This window comes from Bos taurus, chromosome 7 (genome assembly GCF_002263795.3).
Source record: "Bos taurus isolate L1 Dominette 01449 registration number 42190680 breed Hereford chromosome 7, ARS-UCD2.0, whole genome shotgun sequence".
In the NCBI taxonomy this organism is placed as follows: domain Eukaryota; kingdom Metazoa; phylum Chordata; class Mammalia; order Artiodactyla; family Bovidae; genus Bos; species Bos taurus.
The window spans coordinates 95,171,470-95,192,088 of NC_037334.1; positions in this window are offsets into that span (position 1 = coordinate 95,171,470).

Genomic DNA, 20,619 nt, shown 5'->3' on the forward strand with positions numbered 1-20,619 from the left:
CTGTAAATATATGAGACTGGGAAAAATCTGTATGAAGTTTAACATCCCATTTAAGTTTCTATTTAAAAATATTTGGTACATCCAGAAATAATATACCATGTAACGATTAAAAAAGAAGTAGATTGTTGTATAGAACTGGCTAAGAGATATTAAAAGAAAGAGGTACGTTATAGAACAGTATCAAAAGGATGCTGCAGTTTATGTGAGAAACACATTAGAAAATAAGCATATAAACTTGGTCTACACAGAACTTTTACTAGTAAAGGGAGAGACTGAATCATTCAGCTCCAAAGAGCAAGGGACACTTGCTTCTTCCGGCCACAAGATGTTCTCAGGTTACTTAGAACCTAGCAAAGCGTCTGAGGATCCATCCTCCTGCCGTGCAGCTGTCCTTTCAGGGACCCCACTGAAACCAGTAAGTAAATGCTGCCCTTCCAGGGACCCCCAGGGGAAGGCCCGATCTTAGTGCTGTGAGAACCCACAGTGCTTTTAACTGTCGCAGAGAGACACCAAGGCATGAGAAGAGTCTAACTGACCCAACAGCGCAGAAGCAGCTCACGTTCGCTCCATCACACTATCTTCAGAAAGCTGTTGAGATCAAATCTCATATCTGAGTTCGACTGCTGCACTGATAATGGGAAGCTTATGCCCCAAAGGCCAAACAGCTCCTGGACGGACAGCCACCTGTGGGGATAGCAGCTGGTTTCATTATGTATGGCTTCAAATACTTAATTGGGAATTAAAGGAAATCCTGCCCTGAAATGGCCACGATGGGGTTCTTTTGACCTCGCAAAGCTGACTTTTGTGTGCACAGAGAAAGCCAGCAGAGAGCAATTTCTTATCGAGTCTGTCAGTCAGCCTCCTGGATCCCTGCCTGCAGGGTCTGCTGGAAGCAAGAGTGGTAAGAATTTTTCTCTTTTCTAAAATTAGATGAGCCAGAGAAAGTATTTGTAGGGCTTAGTTCCTTGGATCCTTTGGCTTGAAAAGTCTGTGCTCAGTCACTCAGCCGTATCCTGACTCTTTCTGACCTCTTTGCCACCAGGCTCCTCTGCCCATGGGGTTCTCCAGGCAAGAATACTGGAGTAGGGTGCCATTCCCTTCTCCATGGGATCTTCTCAACACAGGGATCAAACCTGAGCCTCTTGCTGTCTCTTGCATTCTGCAGGTGGATAAAACTCTCATCTTAAAATGCTGTACCTATTTTAACTGGAATGCAGAAGACTCTGAAGTCTTCAAAATTCCAAATTAGCCTTATCGAAAGATCTGTTCTAGAAGGCTAATGAAAAATTAATGATATGAAAAGTACCTAAAACAAACAAAAGCTAAAGACTGATGTACTGATCTCGGATGGCCTGCAACGGCTTGAAGCAGGCTTTCAGTTCCCGGCCAGAAACTGACATCGGGTCACAGCAAAGAGAGCATCAGATCCCAGCCACTAGACTGGGGGGTCAGGAACAAGGCCCTGGTCCTTTGGCTTTGCAGAAAAAGAATTCCCACAAAGACGAAGGTAGTGAAACAAGCGAAATGATTATTGGGAGGAAAAACTACAGTATGTGTGGATAGAACACAAGCCGACTCAGAGAAAGACAGCTGCACCCTCGTGGTAGTTTAAATCACTTTTATGTTTATAAGTTTAAATCACTTCTACGGGGCATTTCTTCCAGGTCTCCTTTGGCCTGTCATTTTGATTTGCCTGGTTCAGAGTCCATATCTGGTATGTCTCAAGAGTCTCCCATGTGTGCATGCATCTCTTAGTCAAGATGGGTTCTCCTGAAGAGCCTGTAGGTAGTTAGCATCGCTGAGCATCACTCCCCTTTTGACCTCCAAGAAGCACGTGTAGTCAGGGAGGTTTCCTGACTTTGAGAATGAGAACTATGGACTGGCTTATCTTCAGTCTGTGCAGGGCCCAGCTGCTCGCCCTGCCGTTTGCCTGGGGGCCCCATCTATCTCCTGCCTCCGAACTATCTATCTATTCCTCTCTATCCTTCATTTGAGTGCTCATTCTAGCAATCCTCTGAGTTGCCTGTCCACCCTGGACAGACTATTAAATGATTGCTTTAGAAATGGGACCGCTTGAGGCTATAGGCAGAACCCTTCAGCTCAAAGGCCAAGCTGAGGGCCATAATTAAAGAATTTTTTAAACCCAGGGAGGATCTTCAAAAGTTTTTGTAAATGGATTACCCAGATGTGAGGCTAACTGAACTCATAAATTTAGCTGATATTCTGAGTCTGATAGATTTTTTTTGGCCTTCTTCTCCTGAGCTAAATGAGGAAAAGAAAAATATTCCAACATAGTTGAATTAGTATGTCAGTCCTTTGATATCATTAAGGTGGCCACCCAGTTTTTTGAGGAACTAAAAACAGCTGTCCTTGTTTTACAAATCTTGTCTTTTCAGAACTAGATTAGATCAGATCAGATCAGATCAGTCGCTCAGTCGTGTCCGACTCTTTGTGACCCCATGAATCCCAGCATGCCAGGCCTCCCTGTCCATCACCAACTCCTGGAGTTCACTCAGACTCACGTCCATCGAGTCAGTGATGCCATCCAGCCATCTCATCCTCTGTCGTCCCCTTCTCCTCCTGCCCCCAATCCCTCCCAGCATCAGAGTCTTTTCCAATGAGTCAACTCTTCACATGAGGTGGCCAAAGTACTGGAGTTTCATCTTTAGCATCATTCCTTCCAAAGAAATCCCAGGGCTAATCTCCTTCAGAATGGACTGGTTGGATGTCCTTGCAGTCCAAGGGACTCTCAAGAGTCTTCTCCAACACCACAGTTCAAAAGCATCAATTCTTTGGCACTCAGCCTTCTTCACAGTCCAACTCTCACATCCATACATGACCACAGGAAAAACCATAGCCTTGACTAGACGAACCTTTGTTGGCAAAGTAATGTCTCTGCTTTTCAATATGCTATCTAGGTTGGTCATAACTTTCCTTCCAAGGAGTAAGTGTCTTTTAATTTCATGGCTGCAGTCACCATCTGTAGTGATTTTGGAGCCCAGAAAAATAAAGTCTGACACTGTTTCCACTGTTTCCCCATCTATTTCCCATGAAGTGGTGGGACCGGATGCCATGATCTTCGTTTTCTGAATATTGAGCTTTAAGCCAACTTTTTCACCCTCCACTTTCACTTTCATCAAGAGGCTCTTCAGTTCCTCTTCACTTTCTGCCATAAGGGTGGTGTCATCTGCATATCTGAGGTTATTGATATTTCTCCCGGCAATCTTGATTCCAGCTTGTGCTTCTTCCAGTCCAGCATTTCTCATGATGTATTCTGCATATAGGTTAAATAAACAGGGTGACAATATACAGCCTTGACAAACTCCTTTTCCTACTTGGAACCAGTCTGTTGTTCCATGTCCAGTTCTAACTGTTGCTTCCTGGCCTGCATACAGATTTCTCAAGAGGCAGATCAGGTGGTCTGGTATTCCCATCTCTTTCAGGATTTTCCACAGTTTATTGTGATCCACACAGTCAAAGGCTTTGGCATAGGCAATAAAGCAGAAATAAATGTTTTTCTGGAACTCTCTTGCTTTTTTGATGATCCAGCAGATGTTGGCAATTTGATCTCTGGTTCCTCTGCCTTTTCTAAAACCAGCTTGAACATCAGGAAGTTCATGGTTCACATATTGCTGAAGCCTGGCTTGGAGAATTTTGAGCATTACTTTACTAGCATGTGAGATGAGTGCAATTGTGCAGTAGTTTGAGGATTCTTTGGCATTGCCTTTCTTTGGGATTGGAATGAAAACTGACCTTTTCCAGTCCTGTGGTCACTGCTGAGTTTTCCAAATTTGCTGGCATATTGAGCTAGAAGTGTGACTCTGAAAACAACTGGAAGCCTACCAATCCTTTTACCATGCCCCAAACCTTCCCTGTTTATCTTAAAAGGCCTTTTGTATTGAGAAAGGTCAATAGAGTCATCAGCATTAAGTGTAATACTTGTTGTTATTTTGTTGTTTTGTAGTTGCTAAGCTGTGTCTGACTCTTCACAACCCTACAGACTGTAGCCCACCAGGCTCCTCTGTGGGATTCTTCAGGCAAGAATACTGGAGTGGGTTGCCATGCCCTCCTCCAGGGGATCTTCCCGACCCAGGGATCAAACCTGTATCTCTTACATCTCCGCAATGACAGGCAGGTTTTTTACCACTAGCACCAACTTTGGGTATTGTCTGCAATATTACTGGTTTTAATCTGTGTTTTACAGGTATAAGGAAGCCTTTCTCCTCAAGCTAACTATGACTGACGGCAGTTTGGTAAATTATAACTTTGTAAGTAAAATCGAAACTCTTTTCTCTCTACTGAATCCCTCCAGAAATTGGAAACTCTTAGGTTTCCAGCAGTCTCATCAGGAAGGTGAATAAGAAAGGCTGCCTCTTAGCAGATGGAACTCAGTGAGACCTTGAGAAGGGAGGAATCCACCGAAATCTAAGAGATACTGCAAGCGACTCTGATGGCAAGCCCTTGTTGTGGCTTTCTTGGCTTAAGAGGCATTTTACAAGTTCAGTTTGAGATTCTTTATAAAAAGTTCTAGCACAGCCAACTTCAAAGAGCCTGTATGATCAATTACACTTATGTAAATGATCAGGCTAAGTTTATTGAAACCAGACTTATTTTGCAAATAAACTGGTCCTAACTAGGCTATATTTGGTAGAAATTAGCTTTATTCTAGAGGGGGAAATTATATTCAGTGGGCATTAAGTAGCAGTGTTATTGTTTTTTGAGAGTTTTTTTTTTTTGGTATGTGTGTTTACTGCCTAAGATTCATTTCTCAGACTGCTCCTTGTTGCCCTGTTACCTTATGAAGTTTGTTTCTGAAGCTTAACACAATAATCATATCTTTGGGGAACGATCAGATGCCCCGTGACCTGCAACCAGAAGATTATGCATGGTCACAGCTATGCCACTCTTTCTCCTTAACTGCAGGACACAGTTCACTTTTGAAGGGGTTAAGGTGACCGCCTCCAAAGGGTCTGAAGATACAGGGAAAGGGCTCGATGGCAAACACACGCATTTAATTTCCATTTAGAAAATATTCCTTGTGTGAAATTTTAAAGTGAGGAAGTAAGGCAAGGCTGAGGGGAGAAATGTAAAGGAAAAGTTTTCTGGAACAGAGCCCTTGCCTAGGAGAGATAACAACCAAGGACGTGTTTCTCACAGTTGGCCCTGACCAGTTGAAGATGATCAAGGACCATGAACTCGGGGAGACCCTGGCCCACCAGACTCTCACTGGTCCTAACTGAAGTCTTCCTTAGCAGCAAGGAATGAGGTTTGTTCTAGCCAACTGTGTTTATTTTTGTTTCCTTTTTTATTGCAGTATAGTTGATTTACAATGTTGTATTAATCACTTCTGTTCAGCAAAGTGATTCAGTTATACGTACATGTGGTGATTTCGTTCACTAAGTCGTGTCTGACTCTTTGCGACCCCACGGACTGTACCCAGCCAGGCTGCTCAGTCCATGGGATTCTCCAGGCAGGAATACTGGAGTGGGTTGCCATTTCCTTCTCCAAGGGATCTTCCTGACCTAGGAATCAAACCCGGGTCTCTTGAATCGCAGGCAGATTCTTTACCTACTGAGCTCCCGGGGAAGCCTCTATACATACATATACATTCTTCTTATAATGTATTCTTCTGTATTATCATTTACTGTAGGATATTGAATGTAGTCCTCTGTGTTTACAGTAGGACTTTATTGTTGATCCGTCTGTTTATAATGGTTTACATCTGCTAACTCCAACCTCCCCCTCCAGCCCTCCCCCACTTCCCTCCCCCTTGGCAACTACAGTCTGTTCTCTTTGTCTCATTCTGTTTGTTTCATAGATACATTTATGCCATGTTTTAGATTCCACAGATATGGGATATCATATGATATTTCTCTTTCTCCGTCTGACTTACCTCACTTAGTATAATCTCTAGTTGTATCCATGTTGCTGCAAATGGAATTATTTCTTTCTTTTTTGTGGCTGAGTAGTATTCCATTCGGAGAAGGCAATGGCACCCCACTCCAGTACTCTTGCCTGGAAAATCCCATGGACGGAGGAGCCTGGTGGGCTGCAGTCCATGGGGTCGCTAAGAGTCGGACACAACTGAGCGACTTCACTTTCACTTTTCACTTTCATGCATCAGAGAAGGAAATGGCAACCCGCTCCAGTGTTCTTGTCTGGAGAATCCCAGGGACAGTGGAGCCTGATGGGCTGCCGTCTATGGGGTCGCACAGAGTCGGACACGACTGAAGCGACTTAGCGGCAGCAGTATTCCATTGTATATATGCACCGTATCTTCTTTATGCATTCCTCTGTCGATGGGCATTGAGACTGTTTCTGTGTCTTTAGCCAACTGTGTTTAGGCCTGTGGATTCATTCTGTCCTCTCCAGAAAGACCCAGGGTACTGGGTCTCTATCCTTAGTTACCAGTAACTGCAAGAAACCTGCTCCTGGCCAGCACTTTTTCCCTCTCAGTGAATTTCTACTTCCTCACCAGCTTGTGTTCCTTTGTTTGATAAGTCAGTAGACTTAGCTTTTTATTTCATCTATTCATCTATCCACTCCTTCATCCATTTTCCATCCATCTCTTTGCTTATTATTTCTTTTTTAGCTCTGGTGGTCTTCATTTTGTTTGTTGACAGGCATAAATAAATTAGTATATGTAAAGCACTGATAAGCGATAGCTATTATTATCTTTTTCACTCACTAGTATCTGGTGTATATAAGAACAGCATGTCACTGAAACATTTTAGTTCTGTGTCTTTGGAAGAATACATGAATGAGAATCCTTGACTTCAGCTGACAGGAGGTTTCTAACCCAAGTTTGTAAGTGACCATGTGGTATTCAGGAGTGCCTCATCTGGTGTCTAGAAAGAAGCCTGGGAGTGTTCTGGGCTTTTCAGTGGGAGAGAGGCTGATAGATTCAGATCTAAGTTCCAGGTCGAACACTGATGTTTGAAAGACTACTCATTGTGATGCTAACTTAATGGACTTTTGAAAATCATAACTCTGAACTCTTTAAGAAAACAGGTTAAAAAGTAGCTTGTTGGTGTATGCTTATCTGGAAGGCCTGTTTCTACAGCTAAGCCTGTGTCCGCACCTGCCCGTGTGCACACAGCCTTGATCTCACACTGTAGACTCCAGAACAGCACACAAGGCTGGGCCCTTGGTACTAAGGGAGTGACTCTGTCTCAGAGCAAAGAGGGACTGAGGACACTTCTCAGTAAGTTGCACAGAATAAGGCCTGTTTTTTCTTGGACCTGCCGTTCTGTGTCCCCAGAAGCTCTTTGTCCTGCCTCTGATGGCCTAGTCAGTCACCGCTGCAGTGGTAGTGGGCAGTCCAGGCCCTCCTGGTGAAGGCCAGCCCATCTTCCATCCTGCCGGCCCGGGCTGTCGTGGCCTATGTTTGAACCAGCCAGTGAAGGAAGGTCATGGGCAATTTTGAACCAGCTGCCAAATGCTACAGAAACTTTAACCACAGAAAAAAGGCGGGGTGGGGGGACTCTGAGCTCAGGACCCTAGATGCCACTTCCCTGCTTCTGCAGGTGGGGGGCCGGGGGAAAGACCACTGGGGACTGCCTGACAAAGATGACGGCAAGGGCACTTGGACAGAGGCCGCAGTCCAAGCATCACAAGCTGGGAGCCAGCTCCGCTTCATGTGCGGGTTCCTCCTCTTCTGGTCGTCCTTTTAGCTGGAATGAATTATTCACTTGCAGTCTCTGCTTGCGCCAGTTGTCCAGCTGGCGTGGCCGCAGCTCCTTTCCCCAGACCAACGCTGAAGAGCCTACAGAAGCAGGAAAGAAGCGTGGGTTCCAGACCACTCCCCCGATGTGCTGCTTCCTGAGACCGGTGCCTCGAGCTCTCATGTTACTGTCAAGAGGATGCTCGAGTGTCCTTTCCTTCCCGCCTGTGATGCATCCAAGGGACCCCAAAGGCCACCTGGTCCAGTTGCTTTCCGGTGAGCCCCATCCGTGCTGCTCTGGGGCCTTGTGGGTCATGCCAGGAGGTGCACACAGGCCCTGCCCTGTGTTGTGGTGGTGGAGGCACGGGGTGCAAACTCTCCTGAGAGTGGCCCGTGACTGGTCCACCGGTAGCTGCTAGTGTTATATGAGTGGGAGGAAGGGCCCTTCACCCCAGCCTCTTCCTGGTGTCACAGCTTTTTGTTAACATCTCTTTGGTGCATACACACATACACACACACAGCCATTGCTCCCAAGACATCCCCCTAGTTCAGGAAGGACTGGCTCTTCCTGGTTACAAAACCAGGTTGTAACAAACTTCTCTAATACTCTCAGATGTCAGAAGCCATTTATGGCCTAGTTGGCCAAGAATTAGGAACTCAGCTAAGGAGTTCTCCTGGCATAACTATCTCCAATTCTCAAACCAACTCTACTGCTGCAACCTCTACACGGAAGAGTCAGTGCTTCTTGCTAATTACACAGCATCCTGGGATCTTGCTTTATATCAGCACCCATCCCTCTCTGCTCATTGAAGGTATTTAATAGATGCTTCTCAAGATACCCACACAGGCTACTTAAGAAGAGATTTTCAGTTTACAGTCACCCACCCGGTTATTCCTTGAGGGCTTGGATTCCTTTCTCTCATAGTTACTGTTTTAATCTACTGCCTTCCACTGAACCATGAGACCAGATTTTCAGCCTAAGGAAAGCATTAAAAGCAGTATCTAAAGGTGCAAAACGGATTAAGTTCCTCCTGGGAAGAGAGCTACACAACAGACTGTTTTGTGCAAATACAGTTTCTGCCTCAGAGAACAGGCAAGAGAACTCAGGCAAGACTTTTAAACTGTGCCTTTGTCTCACCTGATGGATAAAATGACATATAAATTCAGACAAAATGAGAATGTGGGGAATTTGAAAAGTGAGAACACAAAAGCAGTTAGACACAATCTCATCACCCAAAGATAGTACTAGTAACATTTTATTTCCTTCTGAGTATTTTCACTTAACAAAAGCAACAGGTGTCATTTCTTAAAGGATAGTTTTAGGTTTACAGCAAAATTGAGCAGGAAGTCCCTGCTGGTCCAGTGGTTAAGACATCACCTTCCAATGCAGGGGGTGCAGGATCGATCCCTGGTGGGGAATCCAAGATCCCACATGCCTCTTGCTCCACCCCACCCCCCAAAAAAAAACCACACCCGAAACATTAAAAAAAAAAAAAAGGAACATTGTAACAAATTCAATAAAGACTTAAAAAATGGGCCACATCCAAAAAAATCTTAAAAAATAAATTGAGCTGATAGTAAAAATATTTCCCATGTGTCCTTTCCTGCCCTCAACTTCCCCTGTTACTAACGTCTGCATTAGTTGGCAGAGTTGTTGAAACAACTCTGATGAAACAATATTATTATTAAGTACAGTCCAGCAGGTGCACTGAGTTTCACTCTCGGTGTGGTGCGGTTCCTGGTTTTGACACGTGCCTGGATCATGCATCTGCCCAGACAGCCTACACCCATCAGGTTCCCCACTTCCTTTCTATCTTGTCAGATCCAAGCAAGCAGCTACTGCTCTCTGCTTTTAATGTCAGAGCCTAACAAGACTCCTTTACCTTATTTGCCCTCTGACTCTCCTTGTCGATAAACTCAGACACCACAGGACGCATCAGCCTATACTTAGCCAGTCCCCTGAGTTCATATTGTGGATGGTTTTCCCCCTTATATGGATTATTTAAAAATCAGTTCATGGAAACAGCTTTCCGTGATCTCGATAACATTCAGGAACAGTTGAGGAAAACGCAGTGCCGTGTGGCGTCCCCCAGCATGTCCCAGAAAAAGGTGGGTTTTTTTTTTTTTGGTCTGAGGGCTTGAGGCCTGTGCTGAGTGCCAGTTTTCACCTGGCTACCTGCGCCGCGGCAGGGGGTGGGCCTCCCTGGAGTCTGGGGGGAGGTGGGGGATCGCCCCCGCCCCTCCCGAGTCCCAGCTTCCTTGCTCCTGCAGGGAGGACCGCACTTCAGCATCCTGCTCTCTCACTCCCATCCATCCGCGCCCTTCGGAGCCTTTGGATGGAAACCCGGCACTGTTTTCTTTTGCTTTGGGGACTGGTTGGCCTCCTGGGGCAGTGGGCACTGGCCGTGGCGGAAGTGGACTAGGGCCGTGTGGTGGCTTTAAGGCCTGTGTCACCTGGCTCACCGGGCCAGGACAGACTGCTTCTGGGAATGGCAAACTGCAGAAGGCTTTGGATGCTTTTGGACTGTGGTGTTGGAGAAGACTCTTGAGAGTCCCTTGGACTGCAAGGAGATCCAACCAGCCCATCCTCAAGGAAATCAGTGCTGAATATTCACTGGAAGAACTGATGCTGAAGCTGAAACTCCAATACTTTGGCCACATGATAGGAAGAATTGACTCATTGGAAAAGACCCTGATGCTGGGAAAGATTGAAGGTGGAGGAGAAGGGGACGACAGAGGGTGAGATGGCTGGATGCCATCACCGACTCAATGGACATGAGTGTGAGTAAACTCTGGGAGTTGATGATGGACCGGGAGGCCTGGCGTGCTGTGGTCCATGGGGTTGCTAAAGAGTCGGACACAACTGAGCAGCTGAACTAAACTGAACTGGTGGAACGCTGTCCAGAAAGTTTTCACCCGAGGGTGAAAGACTGGCAACATCTCTTTGCCCATTTGCATGTAAGTGCACGTCAGAATGAACGGAAAGAAGAGCACTTTGTGGTGGTGGCGGCGGTGGTGGAGTTGTTAGAACCATAAAACTCTGTATCTGCAGAGCCTGGCCTCCTGCACGGGTCGTGTTAGCCTGGAGCTCAGCGCGGCTAGGATGCTGTGGCCACAACGCAGGGCCAAGGGGGAGTCTCTGAAGTCTTCAGAGCTGGCGCTGCCAGAGGTGGTTCCTTGCTTCTGTTCCAGGTGCCACGGCTGGTTTGTGGCAGAAGTGAACGCTGTGTCCAGGACAGCAGTGTCCACATCCCCCATGCAGGCGTGCTAAAGCCTCTTTAAGAACAGGCCAGGCAGCCCTTCAGCCGGGGTAGACCCCTTTCAGAGATGCCTCTACAAGCCTGACCCCCTGTGTGCGGGTCACCTCATGGGACCAAGAGCCCAACTGAGAGGCCTTGTTTGATTTTCCGTCCAGAGTCCAGTCTGTCCCCTGACCTCTGGCCCAGAACTATTTATTCCAACCATTCCTAGCCTGTTGCCCTGGCTCAAAGCAAAGTAAACGAAAGGTAACCTCCAGCCCTCGAGCCCTGCTCAGAGGGGTCAGAGAAAATGAGTGCTGTGGTCATGTGGTTGGTGAGTCATTTTTGCCCCTGAAACAAACACTAAAATAGAGTCCAGTGCAGGGCCTGGGAGGGCTTTGAGAGCCGAGAGGCAGCAAACGTTGGAAATGTAGTCTTTGGGCCAGAGACACTAGGTTTGAATCTGGTTTTGACTCCTCTGAGCTGTGTCACCTTAGGCAGACCTCTTAACCTCTTTGGGCCTTAGTTTGCTGTTGTTTAGTCACTGCGTTGTGTCTGACTCTTTTGTGACCCCATGGACTGTAGCCTGCCACGCTCCTCTTCCATGGGATTTTTCAGGCAAGGATACTGGAGTGGGTTGCCATTTCCTCCTCCAGAGGATCTTCCTGACCCAAGGATCAAACCCGCGTCTCCTGCACTGCAGGCGGATTCTTCACCACGGAGCCACCTGGGAAGTCCCAAACAGGGCTGATGATAGTTCATATCTTATACGGCAGTTGTGAGGATTACATGAAAATAAACAAACAACAAACCCCACAAAGGTAAAGTTCTTAGCCTGCTGCCTGGCCTAAGTAAGCTCTTGCATGCATGCTAAGTCATCTCAGACACAGCCAGTTCTTTGCAACCCTATGGACTATACTGCCGGCCAGGCTCTGTCCATGGGATTCTCCAGGCAAGAATACTGGAGTGGGTTGCTTTGCCCTGCTGCAGGGCATCTTCCCAATGCAGGGATTGAACCCACATCTCTCTGCATCTCCTGCATTGGCAGGCAGGTTCTTTACCACTAGCACCACCTGGGAAGCCCAAGTAAGCTCTTCGGTTCAGTTCAGTTCAGTCGCTCAGTCGTGTCTGACTCTTTGCGACCCCATGGACTGCAGCATGCCAGGCCTCACCTCACTGTCCATCACCAACTCCCGGAATTTACTCAAACTCATGCCCATTGAGTCGGTGATGCCATCCAACCATCTCATCCTCTGTCGTCCCCTTCTCCTCTTGCCCTCAATCTTTCCCAGAATCAGGGTCTTTTCAAATGAGTCAGCTCTCTGCATCAGGTGGCCAAATAATTGGCATTTCAGCTTCAACATCAGTCCTTCCAATAAACACTCAGGACTGATCTCCTTTAGGATGGACTGGTTGGGTCTCTTTGCAGTCCAAGGAACTCTCAAGAGTCTTCTCCAACCCCGCAGTTCAAAAGCATCTATTCTTTGGTGCTCAGCTTTCTTTATAGTTCAATTCTCACATCCATACATGACTACTGGAAAAACCATAGCCTTGACTAGACGGATCTTTGTTGGCAAAATAATGTCTCTGCTTTTGAATATGCCCTCTAGGTTGGTCATAACTTTTCTTCCAAGGAGTAAACGTCTTTTTATTTCATGGCTGCAGTCACCATCTGCAGTGACTTTGGAGCCCCCCAAAATAAAGTCTGTCACTGTTTCCCCATCTATTTGCCATGAAGTGATGGGACTGGATGCCATAATCTTAGTTTTCTGAATGTTGAGCTTTAAGCCAACTTTTTAACTCTCCTCTTTCACTTTCATCAAGAGGCTCTTTAGTTCTTCTTCACTTTCTGCCATAAGGGTGGTGTCATCTGCATATCTGAGGTTATTGATGTTTCTCCCGGCAATCTTGATTCCAGCTTGTGCTTCATCCAGCCCAGCATTTCTCATGATGTACTCTGCATATAAGTTAAATAAGCAAGGTGACAGTATACAGCCTTGACGTACTCCTTTCCCTATTTGGAACCAGTCTGTTGTTCCATGTCCAGTTCTAACTGTTGCTTCCTGACCTGCATACAGATTTCTCAAGAGGTAGGTCAGGTGGTCTGCTATTCCCATCTCTTTCAAGAATTTTCCACAGTTTATTGTGATCCACACAGTCAAAGGCTTTGGCATAGTCAATAAAGCAGAAATAGACATTTTTCTGGAAGTTTCTTGCTTTTTCCATGATCCAGCAGATGTTGGCAATTTGATCTCTGGTTCCTCTGCCTTTTCTAAAACCAGCTTGAACATCAGGAAGTTCACGGTTCATGTATTTTTGAAGCCTGGCTTGGAGAATTTTGAGCATTACTTTACTAGCATGTGAGATGAGTGCAATTGTGCAGTAGTGTGGGCATTCTTTGGCATTGCCTCTCTTAGGGATTGGAATGAAAACTGACCTTTTCCAGTCCTGTGGCCACTGCTGAGTTTTCCAAATTTGCTGGCATATTGAGTGCAGCACTTTCACAGCATCATCTTTCAGGATTTGAAATAGCTCAGCTGGAATTCCATCACCTCTACTAACTTTGTTCATATTGATGCTTCCTAAGGCCCACTTGACTTCAGACTCCAGGATATCTGGCTCTAGGTGAGTGATCACACCATCATGATTATCTGGATCATGAAGATTTTTTTTGTACAGTTTTCTGTGTATTCTTGCCACCTCTTCTTAATGTCTTATGCTTCTGTTAGGTCCGTACCATTTATGTCCTTTATTGAGCCCATCTTTGCGTGGAATGTTCTCTTGGTATCTCTAATCTTCTTGAAGAGATCTCTAGTCTTTCCCACTCTATTGTTCTAAAGTAAGCTCGTAAGATACTGTGATTTTTATTATTCACTCATGAGGCATATCCCGAAGCATCAGTATGTTGGGTCACGGGTGTCCCTCACGCAGTCTGTGAACACTGTTGCCAAAGCAGCAGCACCCTTCATCTGACATCTTTGCCTTGTTTTTCCGGCTTCCTGCTTTCACAAACCCTCCTGGATTTAGGTCCGTAACCTCTTAGGCAAGAAAAGTTTCCTATGAGTGTGACATATATGAGCACAACCCTCAAGAGCCAGGGAGGTTCTGGCAAAACCGCTCACAGTCTGTAAGTTTCATGTGAATTTCCCAGTACCCGCCACCTGGAAGCCGCTGAGCTGTGCCTGCAGACTGCTCCCTCCCGCAGCCAGCGGCGGTTGACTTCATCTCGCAGTCAGCCCTTGATCTGCTCCATGCTGACAGCCCGTCCTGACCGGCTAGAGGATTGTGACAAGCCTTTGTTTCCATGTGGGCGAAATCTTTGGAAAAGGGGAAAGCTCCTCAGTGAGCCATCATCCTCAGACGTGGTTAGGTTATGAGTAATTCTACTAGCAGAGCCAGGGAGCTGGCAGTCCTTAGGTTGAGACTGTGTTACCAATTGTACAGAGCAGTGGGAGAGGAACGGGGATACTTGATGCAAAAGCCTCTGTCAGCTGGGAAGCTGCTTACCAACCCAGAAAGGCATATGATGATGTCCACTCTGGGAGGTCACTGCAGACACTCCTGAATATGCAGCCTCTCTGTGTTCCTGCACACACGTGCGCGTGCGCACACACACACACACACACCAGCCGCATGCTATGGTGAGGAAAGGAGGGTGCGTGGCCTGGAGGATTGGTTTGGATAAAGGGTGCACATTCCTGCTAGTGTTTTTGTTCTCTTTCCAGAATGGACTGTAGCCCGCCAGGCTCCTCTGTCCCTGGAACTCTCCAGGCAAGAATAACGAGTTGGTGAGGAAAGCGGGTCGTGTGGCCTTGAGGATTGGTTTGGATAAAGGGTGCATATTTCTGCTAGTGTTTTTTTTTTTTTTTCTCTCTCTCTCTTTGCAGAATAGACCATAGCCCGCCAGCCTCTTCCGTCCCTGGGACTCTCCAGGCAAGAACACTGGAGCCGGCTGCTGGGCCACCTCGGCGGTCCCCGGCAGGAGGCTCTGGGGTCCGCGATCAACTCGAGCCCGCCGCGCCGTCGCCGGCGTCCAGCAGGGGGCGCTGCACCCCGGCTCGCCGGCCCTCTCTTCCCCGCCGAGGCCGCCGAGACGCCGGCCAGTCGGGGAGCGGGTCTGCGCGCGCACGTTCTCGGGCGGCCGCCGTGGCCAACGCGCACGGTGACACGCTGGCTGGACGAGGGCCTTTGTCAGAAGCCACGGGGACCTGGCGTTTCCGCACGACGGGAAAAACAAAGGCCTTCTGCCTGCCTGGCCGGGGTTGACATTGGCTCACCCACTGATCCCCGGGCTTTTGCAGGCAGAATGAGTTCGTGCGAGATCGCAGGACCTTGCCATGAGTCACGCTCACTTTCTGTAAATCCGAGTCAACAGCACACTTCCCCTTACTTTAGGCCATTGCTTGAAGTTTTAGGTCACCCGGTGCTGTTTGCGTTAACAAGAGACTCGAATATTTCACAAGTCCTTTTTTTTTTTTTTTTTTTTAAAGGCAAAACCAACTTGGGGGGCAGATTTAGAGTTGGAGTTTTGGTCGCTTCTAGCTCCCAAAATAGGTTGGCCTTATATATTATTTACATGTTTCAGAAGTATGCCGTGTAAAAATTCAAGGGAAACTTGCGAAATATTTTCTGGCAGGAGGCCCAGGAGGGGTTATTCAGGGAGATAACGATGACTGGACCAGGCGTGGGAGCAAGACACGTAGGTGAGGAAACTAGCCCAGAGCTTCTTTTTTTTTTTTTTTTTACACCTAGAAAAAAAAAGTAAACACCTGCAGTTGATCTGTACTGAGGATTATGGGCAAATTTTGATATTCTGGGAAACAGACAAGATGGGATTAAAAGTAAAGAGACTTTTAAGAATGTCATTCATTCCTTTTTTTAAGTAACCATGTAATTTATCATTTTTTGCCAAACTTGTATTGCTTTTAACAATAAAGTTTAACAGTAAAGAAAAAAAAAAAAAAGACTAAAGGGACACCAGAAAAAAAAAAAAAAAGTAAAGAGACAAACAAGAGACCTAGGAGGGTTTGGAAGGGTTTGAGCCAGTGAACAAGGAGCCTGAATAATACCATCAGGTGGAGCACCTGAAGAGAAGTAACTTGGCAGGCGTTGGAGGCTCAGGGAAAACTTTTCATTGGCCACTGGCCTGGAATCCACTGTACATGGGGTAGCGTCCCTGGGCCTTGCAAAAGTGTTTCCCTTGCCAGCCTTTCCAGCAGGCTGCTCTGGATCCTTCTTCACTACATTTAGGGGGAAATACATCCCCAAGAGAGTATGAGGTGGCACTAGCTAAGAATCTGCTTGCCAGTGCAGGAGACGCAGGTTCGATCCTTGGGTCCGGAAGATCCCCTGGAGGAGAAAATGGCAACCCACTCTGGTATTCTTGCCTGGTGAATTCCACGGATGAGGAGCCTGGCAGGCTACAGTCCACAGGGCTGCAGAGAGCTGGACGTGACTAAGTACACACACGTCCCCCAAAAGTTCCCTGCACCCTCATTCCTAACTTTTAGCTAATTGTCCCCTGCCAGGACTTTTTTCTATTGATATCCAATCCCCTTTCTCATCTCATGAAATCTCAAATCTGATTGTCTCCTGAAAGTTCTCCTACAGAAATTTCTATGCCTGGTGAAATTTTTGTGCTTGTTTTTTTTTTGTATGTACTATTATTATTATATTTTTAAATCCTTTTATGGTTTTATTGCAGAGAAGGCAATGGCACCCCAGTTCAGTACTCTTGCCTGGAAAATCTCATGGATGGAGGAGCCTGGTAGGCTGCAGTCCATGGGGTCGCTAAGAGTCGGACACGACTGTGCGACTTCGCTTTCACTTTTCACTTTCATGCATTGGAGAAGGAAATGGTAACCCACTCCAGTGTTCTTGCCTGGAGAATCCCAGGGACCGGAGAGCCTGGTGGCTGCCGTCTATGGGGTCACACAGAGTCGGACATGACTGAAGTGACTTAGCATAGCATAGCATAGCATGGTTTTATTGAAAAAAAGGATCTTTGGGGACCAGAGAAGGTAGGAAACAGTTTGTGGTCTCTCTTAAGCTCCCTTTTCCTTCCAGACCTCACGAGGGTGGGGTCTCCAGCTGCCCTGCTAACCTCTTGCTTTGGTGGGATTAGGGTCGGGGGATGATAGGAGGGATGTAAGGACACACACGGAGCACCTTTAGACACAAAGATCTGGACGTGTCAGGTTAGTGAGCAAACAAATAACCCCAGATAGTTAGAAAACCAAGTCCAGCAGAGTTTAGCCTCACCCAACTAAACTCACCCCCGAACCTCCACCTTGAGGCGCACGGGAAGCGTGATGCTCCTGTGTGTAATACCTTCTCATGAATGTGTGCAACCTTATGAGCAATTCTTGGCTTGTAATATGAATTCTACCCTTTCCTTCTTCGTTCAGAAGAACATACTGGGGTTGAAGAAAATGAAAGGATTCGCATTCTTTCTAAGTGTGTGTGTGTGAATTTTTTATATGTATTTTATGTGAGAGGGGGGGAAAATGCCCACTGACACTTGGCTAAGTAATAGGTTATAATTGATCCCAGTACATCAGGGCAGTAGAGAGCAGGAAGGCCACACACACAGACGTACATGCACACACAGGTTGTCTATTCTGCGTAATTTTGGAAATGGGGAAATGGAAATTCCTAGAGAACTTAAGTGAATCTCTCGAGACTGTAGTATGTCAGAGGTGCAACTGAGTCTTCCAGTTCATGCCTTTAAACTTGTGTCTTTCGTCCTTTGTGAGGTGCCTGGGGATGACCAGGTGCCTGTCTGATACGTGCCACATTCCGTTTTCAGAGGAGCTGAGATCAGGTACCCCCTACCAGTCCATCCTAAAGGAAATCAGTCATGAATATTCATTGAAAGGACTGATGCTGAAGCTGAAGCTCCAATACTTTGGCGACCTGATGCGAAGAACTGACTCATTTGAAAAGACCCTGATTGGGAATGATTGGAGACGGGAGGAGAAGGGGACGACAGGGGCTGAGATGGTTGGATGGCATCACCGACTCAATGAACATGAATTTGGGTAAACTCCAGGAGTTCGTGAAGGACAGGGAGGCCTGGCGTGCTGCAGTCCATGGGGACGCAAAGAGTCGGACACAACTGAGCAACTGAACTGAACTGAACTGACAATTCGAGAAGGCTTGCGAGGACCACCATTCCCCAGAGTGCTGGTGAGTATCCTTCTCAGGAAGATGGCGCCTGAGGAGCCTGGTGTTCGTAAAGTGTGTGGGCTGATGTATTGCTCAATCTTCTCAGCTTGACAGCATTGGTTTTCTGTAATTTGAGAGGAGTGTGGCATGTCAGCTTGGCTTTTATCATGCACCCCTCTTCTCTTCCTGAGGGCTGTTGGCCTTATGGAGAGTTCCTGGCGGCATTTTTAGTGTCTGAGCCTCTGTGTTTGCTCAGGTATCTGAGGCCATGGTTCAGCGACTTGCACAGATGCCCCTGATAGAACTGGTGACTGGTGGCTGGAAAGCCCAGAAATTGTCCGACAGCTTTCAGCTGAGTTACCACAAGTTTCCTGACAACTGACCTTCCAGAATTACAGGGTTTCATTAGCTACCCATCTTCATGCTAAATCAGGGGAAACAAAAAAAAAGGATATATTTTGGGGTAAAGCAAACGAGATGGATTCAGCGAACGTTCACGTACCACTTTTTGCCGTGGTCCCCTCTCCCTGTCTCTTTTTTTTTCATGCCGGCTGGCCTTCCCCAAGCCTTGCGTCTGTGGGCAAGGCTGCCTGGGGAACAGCTGAGTCACAGCTTTGCTGCTTCTCTATAATTACAAATTTTATCACCTCATCTGACATAGAAAGGGTGTTGGTTGGAAATGAAATACACATTAGGAATAAGCTCTTTAGAAACAGCAAAAAAAAAAAAAAAGCCTTTCATAATATGAAAGGCTATTTTTTTAAGAGTCTGGAGCTAAGGTTATGACGAGACAGAGGAGTCATCTCCCCTTCCTACCCCTACAATCATGGAGCCCAGAACATTCAAATCAACAACACTGTACTTTTTCCATTCTATCAACTCATCTCCTGGTTATTTTGCTTCATGTCCATAGCACACGGGTCCGGCTAACACACCATACCAGCCACCACCCCCCACATCTCTTCTCCCATCTTCTTTGCTGTTGAAGACTCTTCAAGATCACCTTCATTCTGAAATCTTCTTGTCCCCCCCAGTAGATACTCCTTCCCGTTGTATTATTTTGCTCTAGGAACTTAAAAAACAATGGTCTTGGGTTATTCTCGGTGTCCGTCACATCTCCAAAAGGGTTGTTGTTGTTCAGTCGCTCAGTCATGTCTGACTCTTTGTGACCCCATGGACTGTAGCCCCCAGGCCCCTCTGTCCATGGGGATTGTCTAGGCAAGAATACTAGAGTGGGTTGCCATGTCCTCCTCCAGGGGACCTTCCCAATCCAGGGACTGAACCACACCTGCACTGGCAGGCAGATTCTTTACCACCAGCAGCACCAGCGAAGTACCTTTTTATTCTCCTTGTGGTTCTTCCTTCCACGGGGCAGTCGTCAGTATGATCTGATCTCAGATCTCCCTTGTTTCCAATTGAGATCAACCAGGTGCCCTCCCAGTCAAGCTAAGAACAAGGTCCCCCTTCCCACATGTACATGTGAACCATCCCCCAGTATAGCCAGGGACTGCTAACGAGTGACGTTCCCTCTTCCTCCTCTGCCCAAATGTGACCTTGGCGATACCATCTCCTGTTAGATGACCGACCCGGATGTTTCTGTTGCCTGGTTGCTATTTTGCCACATGCTTCCTGGACAGGTTTCCAGGTAACCTTAATGGCTGTGCTTCTGGGGAAGGAGGAGTAGAAAATAACTCACCTCTCCAGTAAGTGGCTTTCAAAATATAACAGCATTTAAAAGCTTTTAAAGAGCAGCTGTCTCCTTCCGGCCACCCGGGCCCTGTTTGCTTTGTGATAGGAGCCCCCGTAAGGCTCCGTGCTTGGCAACCTCCGACTCGGACAGAAGGCAGATTTAAAGGCTGGGGGATTGATTTTTCTCTGGAGGGCTTTTCCATGAGGGCCGTGGGAGGGGAGTCTTTAGGGAAGCGGTGATCAGTGAGATTTGCCTCTCCCGTCTGCTGTGTGAGGCTCAACACACTCTTTGTCTCCACAAGCCAACCCCAAACCACAGAGCGGGGCAGTTTGTCCTGGAGAGGCTGAGACGATCAAGACCCGGAGGGTAAGAGGTTGGGGCCGTCACAGCCTCTCCTCCTACTCGCATTTCCATCCGAAACTTGCAGGGGAGACGTCCCTGAAATTGCTTGGTGTTTTGCTTTGATGTGGCCACAGTGTGGCCATCCAGGCTTACTGTGGTGCGGCTGGGTCCCGGGGCTCAAACATGGCCTGACTGTCCACTTTTGGAAACTGGGAGGCATTTTGGCCTCTGCCAGGGCTTGAGTTTCCCGTCCCTAGAGCCTTGAGCAAGACTCTCATGTTTACCAAATCCTACCCTCATGGTTTCTCCTGTCAGGGCCGGAGGAGGAGAAGCAGGCACATCATATCAACTCGACTTGCACCTTCCGTCCCTTCGTCTCTGCCCAGCATGGAGTAGCCAGGCGGAGACTAGCTAGAGGTGGGGTGTCAGGGGTGAGGGGAGGGATTGGTCGTGTGAGCTCTGAAAATACCATCTGGAAATTCTCACTGCGAATCACATCATTAGATCTTCTGTATATA